Raw genomic sequence first — 21,496 nt, 5'->3', positions numbered from 1 at the left:
AGAAAATATTGTTATACACAAGATTTTCTATAGAAAATATTGTTATACACAAGATTTTCTATAGAAAATATTGTTATACACAAGATTTTCTATAGAAAATATTGTTATACACAAGATTTTCTATAGAAAATATTGTTATACACAAGATTTTCTATAGAAAATATTGTTATACACAAGATTTTCTATAGAAAATATTGTTATACACAAGATTTTCTATAGAAAATATTGTTATACACAAGATTTTCTATAGAAAATATTGTTATACACAAGATTTTCTATAGAAAATATTGTTATACACAAGATTTTCTATAGAAAATATTGTTATACACAATATTTTCTTTAGAAAATATTGTTATACACAAGATTTTCTATAGAAAATATTGTTATACACAATATTTTCTATAGAAAATATTGTTATACACAAGATTTTCTATAGAAAATATTGTTATACACAAGATTTTCTATAGAAAATATTGTTATACACAATATTTTCTATAGAAAATATTGTTATACACAAGATTTTCTATAGAAAATATTGTTATACACAAGATTTTCTATAGAAAATATTGTTATACACAAGATTTTCTATAGAAAATATTGTTATACACAAGATTTTCTATAGAAAATATTGTTATACACAAGATTTTCTATAGAAAATATTGTTATACACAAGATTTTCTATAGAAAATATTGTTATACACAAGATTTTCTATAGAAAATATTGTTATACACAAGATTTTCTATAGAAAATATTGTTATACACAAGATTTTCTATAGAAAATATTGTTATACACAAGATTTTCTATAGAAAATATTGTTATACACAAGATTTTCTATAGAAAATATTGTTATACACAAGATTTTCTATAGAAAATATTGTTATACACAAGATTTTCTATAGAAAATATTGTTATACACAAGATTTTCTATAGAAAATATTGTTATACACAAGATTTTCTATAGAAAATATTGTTATACACAAGATTTTCTATAGAAAATATTGTTATACACAAGATTTTCTATAGAAAATATTGTTATACACAAGATTTTCTATAGAAAATATTGTTATACACAAGATTTTCTATAGAAAATATTGTTATACACAAGATTTTCTATAGAAAATATTGTTATACACAAGATTTTCTATAGAAAATATTGTTATACACAAGATTTTCTATAGAAAATATTGTTATACACAAGATTTTCTATAGAAAATATTGTTATACACAAGATTTTCTATAGAAAATATTGTTATACACAAGATTTTCTATAGAAAATATTGTTATACACAAGATTTTCTATAGAAAATATTGTTATACACAAGATTTTCTATAGAAAATATTGTTATACACAAGATTTTCTATAGAAAATATTGTTATACACAAGATTTTCTATAGAAAATATTGTTATACACAAGATTTTCTATAGAAAATATTGTTATACACAAGATTTTCTATAGAAAATATTGTTATACACAAGATTTTCTATAGAAAATATTGTTATACACAAGATTTTCTATAGAAAATATTGTTATACACAAGATTTTCTATAGAAAATATTGTTATACACAAGATTTTCTATAGAAAATATTGTTATACACAAGATTTTCTATAGAAAATATTGTTATACACAAGATTTTCTATAGAAAATATTGTTATACACAAGATTTTCTATAGAAAATATTGTTATACACAAGATTTTCTATAGAAAATATTGTTATACACAAGATTTTCTATAGAAAATATTGTTATGCACAAGATTTTCTATAGAAAATATTGTTATGCACAAGATTTTCTATAGAAAATATTGTTATACACAAGATTTTCTATAGAAAATATTGTTATACACAAGATTTTCTATAGAAAATATTGTTATACACAAGATTTTCTATAGAAAATATTGTTATACACAAGATTTTCTATAGAAAATATTGTTATACACAAGATTTTCTATAGAAAATATTGTTATACACAAGATTTTCTATAGAAAATATTGTTATACACAAGATTTTCTATAGAAAATATTGTTATACACAAGATTTTCTATAGAAAATATTGTTATACACAAAATTTTCTATAGAAAATATTGTTATACACAAGATTTTCTATAGAAAATATTGTTATACACAAGATTTTCTATAGAAAATATTGTTATACACAAGATTTTCTATAGAAAATATTGTTATACACAAAATTTTCTATAGAAAATATTGTTATACACAAGATTTTCTATAGAAAATATTGTTATACACAAGATTTTCTATAGAAAATATTGTTATTAGGGTATTCATTCGACTAATGATCGTTCGATTAATCGAATAATTTCTTACGAATAATTATTCGAACAATTTAAAAATGGCCATTTTCGAATAACGAATAATTCGAACAATTTTATGTAGAATAATCGAATAAAACGAATAAATGTTCATATATATTTAAATTTATTAAATTGCTTATAATTTTTCATAATTTCAAATTTAAATAAGTAATAATGACTCACAAAAATTGTATTGTTTCTGAAATTCGACAAATAACTAAATACAAAGGGACTTTCGATCACTGTAGATGAGAGTTCCTATAGCTAGACTTGCCACCTTTTGAAATTTCCAAAACGGGACACCACTAAATGATCAGAGAACGATGGAAAAAATGACCTAGCGTGGGTTATAGGACTTGCTGAGTACATTACAAATTGTGTCAAAAAATTTCAGAAACACCTTCAAATTCAGAAGTTATTCTGAAAAAACCGTTTACAGTGATGTTTTTCAACTTATCGATCTGTAACTCAGTCAGTTTTTGTTCAATTTTTATTTTTTTAACGTGTTGGGAAAGAAAACTTATTACGCTTCAAAATTACATGCATTTCTTGATACATTTGTAAGTTATAAGTAGGGGGCGGATTTATATGCAAATGCATGTTTTTTCTCGAACGTCCAAATACAATGTAGACTAATTATCTATCCGAATCGCACATTTTACTGCAAAATGGCATCGATTTGTTAGTGCATATTTTTGCATATTTTATTGATAATGCATATTTTGTTATATTTTACTTCAAAATGCATATTTATATGCATATTATGCCAATCATAATATTAATAGGCAAGTCGATTTCTTTGGACCCCTTTTACGTTCACATTATACATTCAATTTGGGCAAGAAATATACCATTTTAAAGGGATTAATTCACAGAAGTGCAGAATATATATTTTATTGAAATCGGTTCAGTTTTTTAGGAGTTAAAAGCGTTTAAAGATGTTACTAACACATATGCAAAAACGTGTACATGTGAATCTTAAACTAAAAAGTAAACAAAGCAATACGTGTTTGAGCAATTTGTTGTTGTAAATAAATAAGAGAAACAATTAAACAGTATTGATTTCGCTCTGTTTCAAGTGAGAGTTGTTATAGAAAACGAAGAAGAAGACTTTAGTAATTTAAAGTCACTTAAAAAATATATTTTGAAGGTGTTTTTTTTTGTTTTCTAACTCCCATATGCATAAACAAAATTTTCATTTAAAATTTGTTTTATAAACCCTTGGCAAATTTAAAAACTTTTTATGCATATGGGGGTAAATATGTAATTGTACATACATAAGTAAATAGTTATTTTATAATTGTGACGGTTTTCAAACTTCATACGAATCAATTACTTATCACTTCATGAAGTTTAATCAAAAATGGGACGGGTCAGAAAAAATGGTGAGTCGCATCCCATACAAAGTGAATAGTTATTTCTAAATATTTTGTGAACTATAATTGCAAGATTCTTAAAAATTAGTCTAAATGGCTCTTTTATAATTTTGAATAGTTTCACTGAAATTGTTCGGGATTGGAATAGTGGGCGTGGCACACCCTATACAAAGTATATAATAATTTCGAATATCTGTAGAACTATAATTGTAAAAGTGTTAAAACTTTTAGCGAATTAATGTATTATTACTGTGCGGAGTTTAGATGAATATAGACAGAATTAGATTAGAGGGAATAGCACCCAAAATGGAAGGGGTCGGAAAAGGAAGTGCGTCACCTGCCATACAAAGTAATAATTGCGAGCTTCTTCAAACTTTGTCCGCATAGCTCTCTTACCATTTTTCACAGATTGGCTGAAAATGGTCGGTATTGCATTAGTGGTTGTATCACAAAGTAAATAATTGATTTTGAATATCTGGAAAACTATAATTCTAAAAGAATTTAATCTCTCTTTATTACCGTTCTACTTAGGTTAGCTAAAAACGAATTTATTCCTGTTCCCTGTTCGAAGTTTAGCTAAGCATGATAGGCTTAGTAGGAATGACCCCTCCCTTATAAAGGAAAGTTAAAGTAAAGCTTGATATTTACATAAAAGGTGGAGTGGGGTGGTATCTCCCATACGAAATTAGTTAGTAATTTTCGAATATCAAGTGAACTGTAATTGAGAGATTCTCAAATTTTGTATGTGTTATTTTCGTATTTACATTCATATTTTTTTAATTTTACTAGGGTAGGGGTAGCGAAGTGCACCGGGTTATGCTAGTTTTTAATAAAAATATAATTTTTTGTCGTTAATGGGTAATACATTGTTTCGACAAAAATATTTTTGTCGAATTTGTTATAGAAATAGCAGTAAATTTTATCGACTAACTTCTTTTGACATCGAGAAACTGGCATTAAGTTCTTCATTTATCAGTAATAGAAATTTATTATTTCAAAACATTTTTCTTCAAAAAAGTTTAATTTTAGTATCAAAAATTCATTAAATGTGTCGAAAACATTCATATTTGTTTTCATTGCACATTCGATTTATAAGAGATTTCGTTATCGAAAGATTTTGTAACTTCACCTACACAGTAACCCCTCCTGACAGTCATTTCCAAGCAGTTCTACGATACTGTCATAAACTAGTAATTTTGGATAACTTAGAGACAAATGCACTACACAATTAACATTTAAAGTCCCTACACTATAGATTACATAACATGGCTTTAAACATGTATTTATACTAAGATATTACAATTAATATAAATATCCATCGTTTTTTAGAAGAAAAGTTATGTTAAAAATAGTTTTAGAACTTTAATTGTTTAATTGCTAGTATAATTTAAAGAGTTCTAACTGCTGGCAACAGTGTTGTGTATTTTTAAGACATTTCGAAATCCATACTTAATTATTTTATGTTTCTGCACAAAAATATAAGTGCATATTTTTTTAATTTTTAGGTCATATTTTGATTTTTTTGAAGCATTTTTTAGGCGCATATTTTCCAATAATAAATGCATGAAAATCCGCCCCCTAGTTATAAGTATTGTTTTTGTTACAATCTTTTTTGATTTGAGTCGCTTTTCGTTGCTTATTTTGATATGAAAGCTTATAAAAATGTATATCAATGTATAAAGAAAAGTTCTTAATAAAACATACCTTAATAAAACATACCATTAATACCTTTTTGAATATTTTCTCCCCCAGCGCATATAAATGTAAAAGGGTAAATATTTTCAAACTTTTTTCGAAAAGGTTTAATAACTTTTGCAAATATAAACCGATTTTAATAAGTAATATCTCCTTTTTGTCTATATAAAATTGTCTTTAAAGCACTGTGCAAAAATTTAAATAACTATTGTTGAATTTGAAAAATTAAACAATTTCTTAGATTATTTTTTAAAATTTTGTAATCGGTTTTAAAATGTCTGAGTTAGAGGTATTGAAGTACTACCTACCCTAAAACACTTGTTTCAAAATAACTCAAAATTTTGAGGGTGTTCAAAATCTTTGAAAACGGTTTTAGCATGTCCTCACCTAGGCATACAACCTCCATTAGGTCGCTTTTCAAGTTCTGACAAAAAGTGTTATTTTGAAGCAGTGTTATTATCCTATTTTATTTATTAAAATCAACAATAACACATTAATTTTAATTGTGTAAAATCTGGAGAAATATTACTGTGAAAGTCTTCGAACTATTTACTTTAGGAGTAAATAGTTATTTTCGAATATCTGGAGAATTATAATTGTGGAAGTCTTAAAATTTTGCCCTAATATCACCCTTACTATTCTACATTTTTTGGGTGAAAATGTTATTGTGTTGTGGGCTTGGCATCTCTCATACAAAGTAAATAATTAATTTCGAATATCTGGAGTACTATAATTGTGAAGTATTTAAACTTTGTATGAATCAAATTCTTGTCACTATACGGAGATTGGCTGAAAATGGGCGAGACTGAATTTTTTAAAGTAAAAAGTTATTTTCAAATATCTGGAGTACTATAATTGTGAAATTCTTCAAACTTTATATGTATCAATTTCATATCACGACATGAAGTTTAACCAAATTGGGAAGAATCCGAACAAGGTTTAAGTCACCTACCACACAAAGGAAAATAAATATTTTTAGAACAATAATTGCGAGATTCCTCAAACTTATCATTTTACATAATTTGGCTGTAAAATGGTCGGGATTGGATTAGGGGGAGTGACGCCTCCCATACAAAGTATATAGTTAATTTCGAATATTTGAAGTACTATAATTGTAATGTATTTAAACTTTGTATGAATCAAATTCTTATCACTGTACAGAGTTTAGCTAAAATGGTCTAGATCGGAACAGTGGGTGTGAAACTTTCCATTCAAAGTACATAGTAAATTTTGAATATCTGGATAATTAAAATTGCGAGATTCTTCAAACTTTGTCTGAAAATTTATTTTTTTATAATTTTACCTAATTTGTTTCACCTCATTAAAAAAATAGTTTATAAAATCTTTAACATTTTTTTATTTTACTACGTAGGAGTAACGAAGTGCAGCGGGTTATTTAATAAAGTTTACCTATTTCAGTCCATAATTTAAAATTTATATTTTTAATCGCTTTTATCAGCTTTTTTATTATTATTTGAAGTAATAAATTCAACAAACTCAGTACATTTCAATGGACCAACAACTCACCTTTAACTAAAGGTACAAGCATCCTAGAGCGAGTATCGTGCCATTTATTTTTCATGAAAGTTAAATAATGTTTATTAATGAGTTTATTGAAACTCATAGAAGTTAATGCATTAAGTACCTATGTATATTGTTAAATAGTGATATTCAGTTTTTATAAAATACTATTTATTTCCAATTTTTGATTTTTTATATTTTTTGTGGTAATTAATGAAAAAGTTATGTTTTTTTTTAAACGGGACAAATGGCGTCCCGTTCAGAGTATCGCCGGGACACGGGACATTCGTCTCGAAAACTGGTCTGTCCCGACGAAAACGGGACGGTTGGCAAGTCTACCTATAGCTCCTATAAATATATAAATATTACAGCAAGAAGTTACAATTCTAAAAACAAATCTTTCAAAATTTTTAACTCAGGACTTGAACCAATGAAAATAAAAGGTACGGAATAAAATATTTGTTATGTACTTCGAGTTCGTCTTATACATGATTTTGAACATCTTTGTCTAACATGGTAATCAACTTTTTGCGTATTTGTAAATGCGTCAATCATGCACTGCCTGACTTCAAGTTAGCCACGTTCATTGACAATGATATCAAACTTTGGACAGATTCCCTTTATTGTGTAATTCCCCAAGACCACTTTATTAAGAAAAGATTCGACAACGCACAGTGGTATGAGAATAAAAAAAGAGGGAAATAAATCTGTAACTTCAATAACTAACCATTACGCCGATTTGAATGAAATTTCACATGCGCAAAGAGGAAGTGTAGTCGAGTTTAAGTTTTGAATTTGGACCTCATGACCCCACCAGGAGCGGGACCAGGGGTTCCCAAAGTAGGACACCTCGGGTATGTTCAATTTTTAAAATGATCCTATATCTTCGTTTGTGTTTTTTGGTTACCCTACACCAGTTTTTTTGGTTACATTCAGAATCTCCTCGTCGAGCTATCAATTATCTCTTATAGCTTACGAGATAATCGCATTTGAAAATTTAAATTTCAACATTTTTACCCACCCTACACCAGTTTTTTTGGTTACCGCGGTTCCAAATATTCTCCGATTTTATCCAATTTTTCATTTATAGGATTAACAATAGATCTATATATCAAATAAAGAAAGAAGTGTTTAAAAATCATGACTGAGTCCAAAGCTACATGCATTTGAATATAAAAAAATTTTTAAATTTTTCGCAATTTTTTTGGGAAAAAAGTACTTTTATTCATTTTAAGTTATCTAAAAATGTTCTAAGAGGATGTATAATGAGTTTGTACTTTTTAAAAGCTAACTTTACGCCAAATATTTTAAATGAAAAAAACATTTATAATTTTTGATACCGACGCACAGTGGGTTATCTGAAAAAAAAGTGGAAATAAATCTGTAACTTCTAAACGAATAGCCCGATTTTAATAAAAATTTCCCATGGCTATAGAGGAGGTGTCGATAAGTTTAAGTTTTGAATTTGGGCTTAAACAACCAAGGGGGGCCGAGCCACAATGCCCCAAAGTGGGGCACCTCGGGTATATCAAAAATTAAAAATGATGCCAAACTTTTGTTTGCGATCCGATTTGAAAGATTTTTATATATATGGAATGTACTAGACGAGATCTACAAAAAACATTGCTTTAGCCATATATTATTTATTATAGTTTACGAGTTATTCGCATTTGAAAAGTAAAATTTTATTTTTTTTGCCTACCTTGGTCTGCCATTTTGCTAATAACGGAGCCAATTCTTTCCCGATTTTCTTGAAGTATCTTTTTTTGAATTAACAACAAATTTATTAATAATCTTAAGAAAGAATTGTTAAAAAATATCTATCGTTTTTTTGCCATTTTTTTTCGAAAAAAGTACCTACATTAATTTTAAATTATACAGAAAATGAGAAAAAAATAAATAATGTGTTTATATTTTTCTGAAAGATAACATTTCGGTAAATATTATAAAAGCAAAATAATATCAAAATTCGTATTATTGCGTGGTCCAGAGCCTTCCGAAGTGGACCTATTTTTTATGTAAATTTCAACTTTAGACAAAATATTCTAAAATCGCATAGCTGCTTTCAAAAAATTAAGACCAGTTTTGTATGTCCCAATCTGTTCTTGAATATCATGCAAAGGGATTTCATAGCACCGAGCTTGGTACCTTCAATAGATCCAAAAATCCCAATTTTGGGATTTTTGAAAAGTTTTTTGGGAATTGTGGGATTCTCAATAACAAATCTAAATCCAAATTTTCACTTTTCCATTCCGACAAAAAATGTCTATATAATTGTAAAATTTAATTAAAAAATATTCATAAACCAAAAAGTTATAGCAGTTTAAAAATTTAAATTTTCAACAAAAAATAAAAAAAAAATTATCTTTTTTTTTGCAAAAACTCTTCTATGAAGTTTTTAATTTTCAATATATTTAAACATTTTTGAAAAGAAGATGCAATTTCCAAAATATTGATACCTTATTTTGTCCACGTGTCACAGTAATGAACGAATGATTAACATGTCTAGTGAAATTTCATCACCAAGTTATTTTCTTCCATAACAACTTCAATGTTAGGTACTTATATAATACATAAGTACAAACATTAAGCGATTGCAACTCTTTTTTAACAATGAATCCCAGGTATAATATGAAATACCTGGGATATCCCTAAAACATATTTCTTACATAATACTATTTTTTTACTACAGGTAATAGAACAGGTAGATTTCATAGCATACATTTCATGTGAAATATTTGATAAATAAACAAAAAACTAAAGAAACAAGTAATGTTTTTTTGGGAAAATATTTTTTATTTTTAAATTTATAATTAGCTTAATTTAGTAAAATAATCAGAAACAGAGCAATCCATATCTAAAAGATAAAGCAAATCTTTAAAGTCATGACTATTTTCAAACGTCAAACTTCTGTAGCAAATCCAACGTTTCCTCATAGATGATAAGACTGGATCTGATGATAAAATTAGATTATTCAAAATGTCTTCATTTTGAGATTGTCGAGAACACTTTCTGGAGTTGAACTGCTGAACATACTTGAAGTCCCTATTTCTCGATTCTTGGGGTTCTTCTGTAAGTTCTCCTAAGGGCAAAATATTATGTTCAATTATGATTTTTCCATGACATAATACTTTATGTACTGTTGGTGTCATTTCTTTCCAAGGGTACAACGATAATAGAAGTTTTGAAATTTCTGTGGAATACTCGCCAAATTTTGTTGCATTCACTTTGTGCTTACTATTTATTGCCATTAAAATAATATTGACTTTTTTCAGTAATTCCATATTAATTCCCGTTATATCTGAGGTTGTTTCAAAATCTTTGAAAAATCGTCTAGCTGTGTTTCCATCATTTGTGCTTCCATATCCTACGAGTGGTTTATCAATGTTTAATCCAATCTGCTTTTTGAATTCTTCTTTTCTCCGTGGCTCTCATTTCCATCAGTTCTTCATTTTTATTTACTGATTTATTGATATTTTCTGGTATGCTTCTATATTTTAAATCATATGCCAGATGTAGAAAATGTTCAAGAAATCTTATACGGGCATGTAGAGGAGATATTCCGAATTTGAGCACTTCCTCGTTAATTGTTCTTTCCTTGGATATATTCGAAAATTCCGATTTTTTTTCACCACATATGGAACAGTTCCAAGTAGATGATGTTCCTGTTATGGCGTTGCTGACTTTTCCATCGATCATCGTTAGTTTCATATTAAAAGAAACGTTGAAGGAATATTGAGCTATTTGGATTGTAACCGGTACCAAGTCTTTAATTTCAGATTCAATTAAGTTGATCAAATCTTGTGTCGTAATCTTTGTTTCTTTTGTATATTCGAAACATATTGGCCTACAAAAGGCTTTCGATCCAGGAGTTGAATTAATCCATATATCCTCAAAACTAGTTGATGGAGAATCACTGGCAGCATAGATTTTTTAAATTGAAATAAAATTTTTATTTATGAATATTTTTTAATGAAATTTCACAGTTATGTAGATTTTTCTATTTAAAATGGAAAAAAAAAAATAAATTTGTTATCAAGCATCCCGCAATTCCCAAAAAAATCTTGAAAAATCCCAAAAATGGGATTTTTCGTTTTTTGGCTATAATATCCATAATAGTGGCGGGGTTATCGGAACCCTTTACAACATAATTAAGAACTTATTGGGCCATCTAAAATAGGTTACTATATTTTGTATGCAATTTGAGAATTTTTGCCCTAAAGTTGAATTTTACATAAAAAAATAGGCATTTTTTGAATGGACCTGATCCCGTCGGTATAAAAAATTGTAAATGTTTTTTTCATTTAAAATATTTGGCGTAAAGTTAGCTTTTCAAAAAGTACAAATTCATTATACATCCTCTTAGAAAATTTTTAGATAACTTAAAAAGAATAAAAGTACTTTTTTCTAAAAAAAATTGCGAAAAATCGCCTTTTTTAATTTTTTTATATTCAAATGCATGTAACTTTAGACTCAGTCATGATTTTTAAACACTTCTTTCTTTATTTGATATATAGATCTATTGTTAATCCTATAAAAGAAAAATGGATAAAATCTGAGAATATTTGGAACCGCGGTCACCAAAAAACTGGTGTAGGGTGGGTAAAAATGTTGAAATTTAAATTTTCAAATGCGAATATCTCCTAAGCTATAAGAGATAATTGAGCTTTTATGTAGTGCTGGACGAGGAGATTCTGTATGTGTGATTTTTTTTAAATCGGAACACAAACGAAGAAATAGGATCATTTTAAAAATTGAACATACCCGAGGTGTCCTACTTTGGGAACCCCTGGTCCCGCTCCTGGTAGGGTCATGAGGTCCAAATTCAAAACGACTACACTTCCTCTTTGCGCAAGTGAAATTTCATTCAAATCGGCGCAAGGTTTTAAAAGTTACAGATTTATTTCCCTCTTTTTTTATTCTCATACCACTGTGCAACGTTTATAGAGCTTGATTTTGTATTATACAAATTTGTTATAAATAATTTAGAAATAGTGAATAATTAATTTACTAAAGAATTAGTTACTCAATTTAAAACCCGAATTAATAAACGACATAAAAAAGTTCTTAATACGTTTATATTGTATTTGAATTCAGAATAATGTCCAACTAGCTCAAAGTTTTTGAAGTATAGTTCCAAAACGGAAACTAAAGGGTTTGCTAGTCAATTGTTTTGTAGATTGTTGGGGAGTTAATCTGATCAGAATATTTCTGATGAAAATTTAATAATGGACTTTGTTTTCGAATGTTTTTTTAACATTATCAATACTTGAATTGGTAACTTTAACGTTATTTTTTGTTTTTCTTTAACAATAAAATATTAAAAAACCGACATCAAAACTTCATTCTTTACTTTTTTAAAAAAATTAAATTATTCGAATAATTCGATTAATTTTAAACGTGTGATCGAATTATTCGAACAAGTTAAAATCCTCTTTTTCGAATTATTCGTTTTATTCGAACTAGAGAAAAATCGAATAATTCGAATACCCTAATTGTTATACACAAGATTTTCTATAGAAAATATTGTTATACACAAGATTTTCTATAGAAAATATTGTTATACACAAGATTTTCTATAGAAAATATTGTTATACACAAGATTTTCTATAGAAAATATTGTTATACACAAGATTTTCTATAGAAAATATTGTTATACTCAAGATTTTCTATAGAAAATATTGTTATACTCAAGATTTTCTATAGAAAATATTGTTATACACAAGATTTTCTATAGAAAATATTGTTATACACAAGATTTTCTATAGAAAATATTGTTATACACAAGATTTTCTATAGAAAATATTGTTATACACAAGATTTTCTATAGAAAATATTGTTATACACAAGATTTTCTATAGAAAATATTGTTATACACAAGATTTTCTATAGAAAATATTGTTATACACAAGATTTTCTATAGAAAATATTGTTATACACAAGATTTTCTATAGAAAATATTGTTATACACAAGATTTTCTATAGAAAATATTGTTATACACAAGATTTTCTATAGAAAATATTGTTATACACAAGATTTTCTATAGAAAATATTGTTATACACAAGATTTTCTATAGAAAATATTGTTATACACAAGATTTTCTATAGAAAATATTGTTATACACAAGATTTTCTATAGAAAATATTGTTATACACAAGATTTTCTATAGAAAATATTGTTATACACAAGATTTTCTATAGAAAATATTGTTATACACAAGATTTTCTATAGAAAATATTGTTATACACAAGATTTTCTATAGAAAATATTGTTATACACAACATGTCCTATTCCACAGAAAATATAGTTATAGACAAGATTTTCTAAAGAAAATTATTATACCCTTCACCATGACTGGCAAGAGTATATACATTAGAGTGACAGCCGATTTTTTTTTAGATTTCAAAGAGTGCCGGGTGGAATATTGTGACACTAGGCCTAAATGTTAAGTGCTGAAAATTTGAGTCAAATCGGGCAACGATTTCTGGACGCGCATCGAGGTCTAAGTTCAGATATATGCAAAATTTTACTGTTAATATGGAATAAATAGGTGAAACTCGTTAACTTTTTGCATTGTTTTCTAGAAATGTGTAGATTTATTTATATTAATGAATATTACATTAAAAAAATTTTTTGGAAATTAACCCTGTATCTCCTTTGGTTCAAAATGACCCAAAAACTGTATTATCGCCAAAATTAGAGAAAAATGCTAATTTTTCAGTTTTTGAAAAAAATTTGCTACTAAATAAATACTTTTGCAATTGAATGCAAAAGAATCGAAATATGTACGTAATTATCGTTGTAATGAGATATAAATGACAAAATTTGACTAAAAAATTTTAAAGTTATTACAAATTCGCCAGACCATTAACGGTTTTCAGGCCACTTGAACAAAAAATTTAGGAACAAAATTAAGATATTTCGAGAAAAATTAAAATAAAAGCTCATTTTTACTTAAAATATGTCCATATTTACTTGTATATGAGTTTTTGTCTTCGTAGGATACCGTTAACCTATTCGCAGGTATGGCCAAAAAAAATAATTTTTTTTAACGGCTGTTTCAAAACTCCATTTTCAAATTTTTAAAAATTTTGTTAAACAAATTTCAGATTTTTTCGATCATCACACTGGGGTTTATTGAGATCAAAATAGGGAATAAAAATATGAAAAAATTATGTCAATACCTCTTACAGTTTTTCCGTACCTGCGATTTAAATTTTGCGTTTTTCAAGAAAAACTAATTTTTTGTCCATATTTAGGCGAATGAGTCCAATTTCCTTACTGTTATAAATTTTAAGTAAAACCTATTCACAATATTATAGTCCTTGTAATTTTAAATATGTTCCGAAAGTTTTACTAAAATCGGAAAACGATAACCTTTGAATCGTGAAGGTCAAAGGTCAAATTTTTCAATATTTGGAATTTCTAATGAAAATATAGCGAAATGTTATATAGTTTTGGGCCGATTTTCATGAAACTTGAGGAAAATATATAATGGTGTGTAGCATTTACAACAACAGTTCAAAAATGGATTTTAACCTTTAAGAGTACTTGAGGTCAAAATTGTTGTGTTTTTCGTCATTTTAAAAGTTGAGGGTAATTTGGACCCCAAGTGCTGCTAAGGGTTAATTGCCATTTTTGTGCTGTGATTTTAAATTCTGGACTTTATGTTATATTTTCCTCAAGTTTCATGAAAATCGGCCCAAAAATATATAACATTTCGCTATATTTTCATTAGAAATTCCAAATATTGAAAAATTTGACCTTTGACCTTCACTATTCAAAGGTTATCGTTTTCCGATTTTAGTAAAACTTTCAGAACATATTTAAAATTGCAAGGACTATAATATTATGAATAGGTTTTACTTAAAATTTATAACAGTAAGGAAATTGAACTCATTCGCCTAAATATGGACAAAAAATTAGTTTTTCTTGAAAAACGCAAAATTTAAATCGCAGGTACGGAAAAACTGTAAGAGGTATTGAAATATTTTTTTCATATTTTTATTCCCTATTTTGATCTCAATAAACCCCAATGTGATGATCGAAAAAATCTGAAATTTGTTTAACAAAATTTTTAAAAATTTGAAAATGGAGTTTTGAAACAGCCGTTAAAAAAAATTATTTTTTTTGGCCATACCTGCCAATAGGTTAACGGTATCCTACGAAGACAAAAACTCATATACAAGTAAATATGGACATATTTTAAGTAAAAATGAGCTTTTATTTTAATTTTTCTCGAAATATCTTAATTTTGTTCCTAAATTTTTTGTTCAAGTGGCCTGAAACACGTTAATGGTCTGGCGAATTTGTAATAACTTTAAAATTTTTTTGTCAAATTTTGTCATTTATATCTCATTACAACGATAATTACGTACATATTTCGATTATTTTGCATTCAATTGCAAAAGTATTTATTTAGTAGCAAATTTTTTTCAAAAACTGAAAAATTTGCATTTTTCTCTAATTTTGGCGATAATACAGTTTTTGGGTCATTTTGAACCAAAGGAGATACAGGGTTAATTTCCAAAAAATTTTTTTTAATGTAATATTCATTAATATAAATAAATCTACACATTTCTAGAAAACAATGCAGAAAGTTAACGAGTTTCACCTATTTATTCCATATTAACAGTAAAATTTTGCATATATCTGAACTTTGACCTCGATGCGCGTCCAGAAATCGTTGTCCGATTTGGCTCAAATTTTCAGCACTTAACATTTAGGCCTAGTGTCACAATATTCCACCCGGCACTCTTCAAAATTTTAACAAAATTTTTTTTCCATACAACTGATTGTCACTCTAATATACATATATGTAAGTTTGTCATTCCGTTTGTATTTTCTACATTTTTCATTTGCGACCCCACAAAGTATATAGTATATTCCGGATCGTTGTAGATAGCGGAGTCGATATAGCAATGTCCGTCTGTGGGTTGAAATCGACTTTCCGAAGAAATCGGTCCACAAATGGCTGAGATATATTTTTGACCTATATCTGTATTACTAAGTCATTAATATAGACAATATGGATATCTAACGATAGATATTTCAAAGACCTTTGCAACGTCGTATATAAGACCATAGTAAGTTGGACCTACAATGGGTCAAAATCGAAAAAATATTTTTTAACTCGAATTGGTTTTTTCACTAAGTTTAAAAAAAAATTAAAAAACAATTTCCAAAAAATTGGAAAAATAAAATTTAATTTTTGTTTACCTAAAAATATTTAAAATTTTTATTTTAAAGTATAATTTGGTGAAGGGTATTTAAGATTCGGCACAGCCGAATATAGCTCTCTTACTTGTTGCTTTTGGGTTTGTTGTATTTTTCGCCACAACAACCACAAGTGAATTGACAGTTCAAACTGAATAACAAAAATAATCAGCTGTTTCATCTCAGTCACCTTTCTAAGTGTGTCCTGGAGTATACCTTATATGTCATTCCGTTTGTAATTTCCACAATATAATTTTCCGACCCTATAAAATATATATATTCTGGATCCTTATAGATAGCGGAGTCGATTAAGCCATGTCCGTCTGTCTGTCTGTTGAAATCAATTTTCTGAAGGCCCCAGATATCTCCGGGATCCAAATCTTCAACAATTCTGTCAGACATACTTTCGAGAATTTTGCTATTTAAAATCAGCAAAATCCGTCCATAAATAACTGAGATATGAGCAAAAATCCGAGACAACCTCTTAAAATTTCATCAAAAAACACAATGTATTGCATGCTTTGACAAAAAAGCAACAAAACGTATGTTTGGATGTGCATGCTTTGCGTATTTTTTTTTGTGTTTTGTTTATTTTGGCGTTGTTGTTGTTTTTTATACAATTAAACGTATGTTTGGATGTGTGTTGGTTTCATTGCCTTGCGTATTTTGTTTTTGTTTTTTCTTTTGGTGTTTTGTTTCGTTTGGCGTTGTTGTTGTTTTTTGTGTTCTTGATAAATTTAGGATGCTGTACGCTGAAAGTGGGCAATGTACATACTAGGGTATTCAATTAATCGGGTTTCTGGTTTAATCGGTTAATCGAGCAAATAATTAATCGAGGTTTAGATTTATTCGATTAATAATCGGTTAATTTAAAATTATTCGATTAACCGAATAATTTCTATTTTAATTTTAAATTGAAAATACAACAACGAATTTTGTGTACAAAAACATAAAAAACAGCAAATAAGTTATTTGAGATAATTTTTGTAAACATATCACCTATTTGCTGCAAGAACGTCATAACTCAAAATCCGTGTTTTTTGAACTGAGTAATACAAAATATGCGCCGTTCTATAATCTTTCATCTAGTTTTATCAGTTTTCAAAAAAGTCAATTATTTTGTATTTTTTAAACTTCAATATTAAATTTCATGTTTTCTCGTATATTTGATAAGTAAAAATTTGCTTTAAATACAGATTAGAAAAATATTAACAACTACTATTTATATTTCTGAAATCGCATGATTTGTAGACGATTTATTTAAGAAATAGTACAATGTCATAAAACATTCAAAGACGTTTTTCTCGAAACGACTTTTTTTGAATTATGACGTTGTTGCAGCAAATGAGCGATGTTTGATTTTTTTATGGTTTTAGTGAGATCTTCTGAAATAATCTTTTACAAAAAGAATATATTTTAAACGATTTTTTTCTTTAGATTTAATAAAACTTTTCTTGGGAAAAAACTCTCTCGCTGATTGTATATGTTTGAGAAATCAAAAGCATGATAAAAAATATTCCTTTTTGGATTGTTTTAGATTTTGATTAATTTAATAGTTTCTTTTAGTTATGATAAAAGACTAAATAAAAAATAAATACAAACAAATGTTCAAAGACATGTAATTTAAATATGTCAGTTGTTATACATACTCACTTATCAAGTTTATTGGATGTTCAAAAAATATCTAATTTTAATTTGAAATTTGTATTTGAATTGAAAGGGAAAATAAATGCAAAAAAAAAATTTAAAGTGCAAAACAAAGGAATTTCGGTTAATCGGTTAATCGACACAAATTAATCGGTTTATTTGTTATTTGAAAATCGGCAATTTTAAATTATTCGAACAGTTAATCGTCCAAAATTAATCGGTTAACCGATTAACGGTTAATCGATTGAATACCCTAGTACATACATATATACTAATTATAAAAAATAATAATGCATCCACAACAAAGGTGAATGGTATATAAGATTCGGCATAGCCGAATATAGCACTCTTACTTGTTATACTTCAATATCTAAATATTCTAAGCTAATTAACAAAATATTTATATTTTGCATAAATAAGTAAAGCCCTCACTATTCAATTATCTACACTATATTTAGTTTTAATACATATTTGTTTAATTTTTAATTTCTGTTTTTTGACATTTGTTAAGACCATTTGTTGTTTTTGTAGAACTACCACCACCTTGTATAAATTCGCCTTGGCCTTGGCACTCACCTTGTTAATACGCCTTGAAACGTACATTTTACAATAAGGTGGTGTCGATAGCACAGTTGCAAAACCTCAACACATTCATACTTTTGCATTAACACGTATTTACACAATTGTACAATTGTGTAAATTTACACATGCATAGTGATTGTGTTAGTGCAAACGTATAAATGTGTTCAGTTACTTGCATGTGTAAACGCCGGCGTCATGAAATAACGCCCAATTATGAAAATGAAATAAGTCCCAATAAATTAAAACCCAAAAAAATTAAATAACTCCCAAATGAAAAAAAAATTAATAAACATCCAATTTCAATGAACTAACTCCCAATTAAAATTACAACGTAATTCCAAATATTTGGGTTTTATTTCATAATGATATAATTTCCAAAAAAATATGGAAATAAAGCCCAATGAAATAAGTCCCAAAAAAATGAAATAAGACCCTAATATTTTAAATTTTAATGAAATGTGTTTATTAGTGTTTCATATATGAATTTATCTAAATTTTTGTATTTCGATGTTATTTGTCGACGTGATGCTTGGCAGTAATGGAACCAGCATCCAAATATTCTGGAACCTAAAAATACGGTTCTTATTGCCTTACGGAGATCTTGCTGATAGTCAGTTTTGTATGTGGCTGCATTGAAATTTAAAACCTTTGAATTAAAATATTTAAATAGGTGGTTGTAGCCTTTGCAGGATCAAATGTTAATGGATAGGTTAGGTTAGGAAGGGGTGTACATGTGCACTTCCACTCGGAGACCTTGAGGTCCATTGTGATTCCCTTCAATAGAGATAGACAAAGATGATAGCCTTAGAGTAAGAGAAGAGTATAAAGTTCCGCCTGTTAAAAAGAAAAAGAAAGAAAGAGAAGTCTTTTTATGGATTTGGAATCGCCGTAGAACGTCTCATAAATAGCCACCCTATTCCCTTAATGAAATCCAGTATGTTGCTTAGTTTGCAGCCAGCAACACTACCAAGTTCGTCCAGAAATCTATTTCCTAGCCATCTAAGTCTGTGACCCTGTAGCATAGGCAGTTGCACATAATGTGCTCTACTGTCTCTAGCTCCTCTGCATCCCCACACACTCTACAGAAGTCCTGTGTGCCATTATCCCATTTACCCTTAAAGGCTCCCATTGAGCAATAACCGGTTATCACTCCTACTAGAATCCTGAGATTATACCTATCCAACTCTATCAGTGTTCCAGTCACGTTAGCATTCAGTTTTGGCCATTTTGGCCCTGGACACTTTGCAATCTGTTCTACTGCCCCAGGATTGATTCGTATAGTCCCGGAATCTTTCGTAGATTACCCTATAGTAGTGACAAATGGGTGGTCTAACAGCCCGTTCCCTAGTGTCATGATCCAGATCAGAACCATGTCTAGCCAGTTCATCTGCTACCTCATTACCCTGTATATCACAGTGCCCTGGTACCCAACACAATCTCACTGAGTAGTGTACCAATAGCTCCTCCAGAGCTCTCCTACAGTCCTCTACTAGGTTGGAGTGTACTAAATGACATTCCAAGGCCTTCAGTGCCGCCTGACTATCTACGTATATCGTCACTACAGCCCCTCTATTGACGTGTGCCCTTATCAACTCTGTGGCTTTCCAGATCGCGAAGATCTCTGCCTGGAAGACGCTACACTCGTTAGAGAGTCTATATGAGCGCTTGATGTCTTGGTCGACCAAATAAACCCCGGCCCTGTACCAGAATCCATTTTGGAACCGTCAGTGAAAACTGCGCACAAATCAAACAGTTGATCGGATCCAACCCACTCATCCCTAGTGGGGAACTCTACTGGGGGTGATGCACCGAAGCTAAAGGTCGCGACCTTATAGTCAGAGATTCCAGATGGAATAATGTCCTGACCAATAAGACCTGCCTCATACAGTATCATAGTGTGTTCTATCCGCAAGGGTTTCACCAAGGAAGACTCTGATAGTCTGAGTAAGTTCCTTGCTGCCACACTCTCAACATATTTCTCAATGGGTAGTAGGTTTAGGATTATATCCAACGCCGCATGCGGGGTGCAACCTAAGGCACCTGTGATGCCCAGACATGCACACCTTTGAGCCTTGTTGAGTATAGCCCTGTAGCTACGTTTCCTCATTGCCTCCCACCACACTGTGCAACCATAAGTAATAATAGGTCTAACAACAGAAGTGTAGATCCAATTAACCATACTAGGTCGCAAGCCCCAGTTCTTGCCAATTGAGTTCCTGCATGCATAGTAGGCATTGAGGCCCTTTTTTAATCTTTCCTGCGTATTTATTTTCCATGACAATTTATTGTCAAGGAAGGTTCCTAAATACTTGGATCTATCAGTCGTTCTAATGTCTTCAGAAGAAAAGACGATAGGCTAATAGGTCTAAAATCCTTTGGTTTCGAGTGGCTGGCCTTACCGGACTTAGGTATGAAAACAACCTTGACCTCTCTCCACCCGCACGGCAGATACTTCCTACTGAGACAGGCCTTGAAGATATCCGCCAAAAGGAATAGTGCCGTATCCGGGATATTACATAGCATCGCCGGAAATACTCCATCAGGACCCGGTGATTTATACGGGTCGAAAGATTTCACCGCCCAGGCTAGTTTTTCCCTAGTGACTATTCCCTCAATTTGTCCAGAGTCATGACTAGTACCCTCAGGCATATTAGCCCCCTGATCGTCAACCCTAGTGCCTGTACCTTCACAACCAGGAAAGTGTGTTTCCATAAGCAGGGAGAGTGTTTCCGAGCTAGATTCCGTCCATGAGTTGTCAGCTATTTGAATATACCCTATGACCTTTGGGTCTTTAATGGAATGTTAATGGAAATACAAGAACAAATTTACATTTGAGGAATGAAAATCCTAAGCTTAATGTAACAGAGACAAGTTACATTCGCCGCGAGTTTTGTTACATACTATTTCCAAGGTATATTAATTATAAGGTAGTGTCATCGGCGAATTCAGAATACCGAGCGAATTGGTTATATTTTTTTATATGTAGTTTGACATTGTGCCTGCATTTGAAGGCGAATTGGCTGGCAGGGAAAAATGTCAAAACAGTTCACAAATAAATCAAAGCGAATTTTTGTTAAACAAAAAATGTTTATAAATTTTAATCTGTTTGTAATTTAATTTGATGTTTTTAAAAATAAAACT

The sequence above is a fragment of the Calliphora vicina genome, chromosome 2 (assembly GCF_958450345.1).
Source record: "Calliphora vicina chromosome 2, idCalVici1.1, whole genome shotgun sequence".
In the NCBI taxonomy this organism is placed as follows: Eukaryota; Metazoa; Arthropoda; class Insecta; order Diptera; family Calliphoridae; genus Calliphora; species Calliphora vicina.
Note: the sequence above shows the minus strand (reverse complement) of the source record.